The sequence below is a fragment of the Empidonax traillii genome, unplaced genomic scaffold (genome assembly GCF_003031625.1).
Source record: "Empidonax traillii isolate 1590-97213 ecotype Southwest subspecies unplaced genomic scaffold, ASM303162v1 scaffold471:size1368335, whole genome shotgun sequence".
Classification (NCBI taxonomy): domain Eukaryota; kingdom Metazoa; phylum Chordata; class Aves; order Passeriformes; family Tyrannidae; genus Empidonax; species Empidonax traillii.
In genome coordinates, this window is record NW_020955664.1 from 1196353 (window position 1) to 1199104 (window position 2752).

At 38.3% G+C, this 2752-nt stretch overlaps 1 long non-coding RNA gene across 1 annotated transcript in view; it reads right to left on the reverse strand.

Annotated features, from left to right (window-relative positions):
* The window catches only part of LOC114063503, an 18480-nt gene extending 18344 nt beyond the window's left edge, over positions 1-136 (reverse strand). Inside the window, exon 1 of the long non-coding RNA XR_003572565.1 lies at positions 126-136. This is a non-coding gene — a long non-coding RNA (uncharacterized LOC114063503). The remainder of the gene's footprint in view (positions 1-125) is intronic.
* Positions 137-2752: the final 2616 nt, after the last annotated feature.

Consider the following 2752-nt stretch of genomic DNA (forward strand, 5'->3'; position numbering starts at 1 on the left):
TTCTTTTTTTCTCCATTGATCAAAGTATTTCCTTTTTGCAACTCAGAACACCATGGATTTTGACAGGTTCACAACAGAAGGTTGTGAGGTTTTCACAAACTCTGCTCTACATGACCTAGTGAAACAAACCTTTTCAACTCTGGTAACACTAGTCAAATGTGTAAAAAAAGGATAGTTGTGGATACAGTTCCAGTTTAAATAAGATGGATCCAAACCAAATATCTGAGATCTAAAATAGAATAGGAACTAAGTAGAACAGCATAATTCATGGAAGAACTTAGCCTGCAAAGATCAAAGCGCTCCCTCAAATATCTGGAGAATTCTAATTTTACCTCTTGAGCATACTGCAGATCAGTCCTTGTGGGGCCAGAATCACCAAACACAGATATTATTTCTAGAAAAAACTTGGAAACACTGGTTCCTTAGTTCTAGCTGTAATTATTTAATGTTTTTGCAGGAGATGTTTTTGGTTCGGTCTCTGGGATGTCAGTGCATATCATGGTAGTTATGCATTCAGTGTCACGGAAAATGAAGTTAGGGCCAAATAGAGTAGCTCTGTAGTACCTGTTTATTTAATTCAGAGAGGACAAATGGAAAAAGGGCCTGAGTGTTAAGCATCTAACTGCCCAAAGCACGTCAGCTTATCCATTTTTGTTTTGACGGTGATTTATGGCTGTGTTTCTTGCCTAGCAAGAAACAGCAATACTGCTCTAGGTACTATGTTCTGAGACAAAAGAAAACAAATCTATCCAGTAGTTGTGTTCCACTGCGTTACACCATGTATATGAATTTTATAGCAAGATAAATACATACTAAGACATATAGACTTAGCTTCCTCATCTCCCCTCCTGCTTTTAGCCTGCTACTCTTGTTTCTGCTCTGACATTCTTTTTTCTACCTTAAAATATAGAAGATGCTCAGCATCCAGAATAAACAAGGATCAAAACCAGCATAAGTGATGTCTCTTTCATCCTCGATGTCTTTTCCCTGAAATACAATTCCTTGCACAACGGCAAATGAGAAATTAGTGAGCCATACCATCTGAAAAATGGTGATGCCCAGGTTGCATCAAACACGGGAAGTGAGTCCCTCAGTCTAGAAGATCCTGGAGGGGACTTGAGAATTTGAGTGGGTTGTGTAGGTGCTAAGAGCCCTCAAATAGAGCAGGCTTCCCATTGTGGTAGGTACCATTTGCATGGCAAGCATCTATCTCTACTGGAAAGAATCTACAGTATTAAAGTGATGTGTGACAGACATACTGTTAACATCTGCTTTCCCTCCTCTGTAACCCCAAGAGGGCAGAGTGGGGAAAGAGCAGGAATTTTCAAGGCAACCATAAGCATTTTGGTCAGCAGTTATAAATCTTTTTTCTTTATTATGTGCTTTAAATGGATGGAGTTTAAATTGACTGCCCTATGAGATGTGCAGAGTGAATCCCTCTTCATAGAGTACAAATGCAAATTCCAAACAAACATACTTAAAATTATGCATTTATAACTCAGTAGGAATGTGTTTGAGTGATCTCATACAGCCCTCTTCCTAGAATGGGACACGGAGCCTTAGCTCAGCACTTACCTTGTGGAGGCGTAAGTGACACAAGGTTTGTGAAATAACATTTACTTCTGTTGCATCTCTGCTGAGGATGAGATTTTGATTAACTTTATTCAGTTTTCTTGGTTAGTTAAGCTGCCAAGAAAAAGCAGTAACAGCAAAGTCCTTCGGCACCTTGTTTAAAGATGACTTAATGACTGAGGAAAGATACCAAACTGTTCAGTAGACTAATGGCAACAGAGGGTATGTTCCTATTTAAATGGATTTCTATTGCACTATCTAAATTTTCTTGAGAGCCTTATTCTGTTCTTCTGATATACAAACACATTTATACAGACATAAATTTTCTACAAGGTTTGTCCTTACACAGGCAGATTAGAAATCACTAGAATTACTGGGAGACTTGCTTTCTTATTCTGTGCATATGGTACAGAAATTACAATCAGCACTGGATGTATTAGCCATCTTCAAAGGGTTCCATAAGCTCTCTTCATAAAATCATTAACATTCTGTCTAAAATGATAACAATAAGAAAACTGTAACTGCCTGCTATGGATCAAGAGCTCACTTGATGACACAAGAAACGGTACGTGAAAAGATACCATCAGTGTGTAATGCTTGGACTGAATGTGCAAAAAAACCATATATGTATTTATCCATAAATATGATGAGTCTCATTTTCACTTTCTTACAACATTCCCTAGTTATGACATACAATAATGACTGGAATATTATATGCTTCCCTGTCCTTTGCAGAAGGATCACTGGGTGACACTGCTATAAATCAAGGGCACAGTTGAAGTTGTAAGTGGGAGGAAAACACAGCAGGTGCAGAAGGCAGCAGAGCAAGAGGTCCAGGACTAAAGAAAGCTGTCCTTGTCCAGAGAAAGGAAGTAATTATTTTCAGCACTCTGCAGACAGACAAAGCAGTGTTAAAGTGTTGGTGAGGCTCGTGTCCAGTTCCCTGGAGATAAAGATTCATTGCTCAGTAGAGACAGGGCTATTGAAACTGGTTTATTTGTAAAAGTAACACTTTTAAACTGAAAACAGTAGAAAGAGCTAGGTAGCTAAAATACAGTCAACATAATAGAAAACAGATGTTTTCTATTACAAGACCCAGCTGTAAGATCAGGGACATCACCTACAGTCAGCATTGTCAAGTTCATGTAGTTTCATATATTATCTTTAAACTGAATAGTCA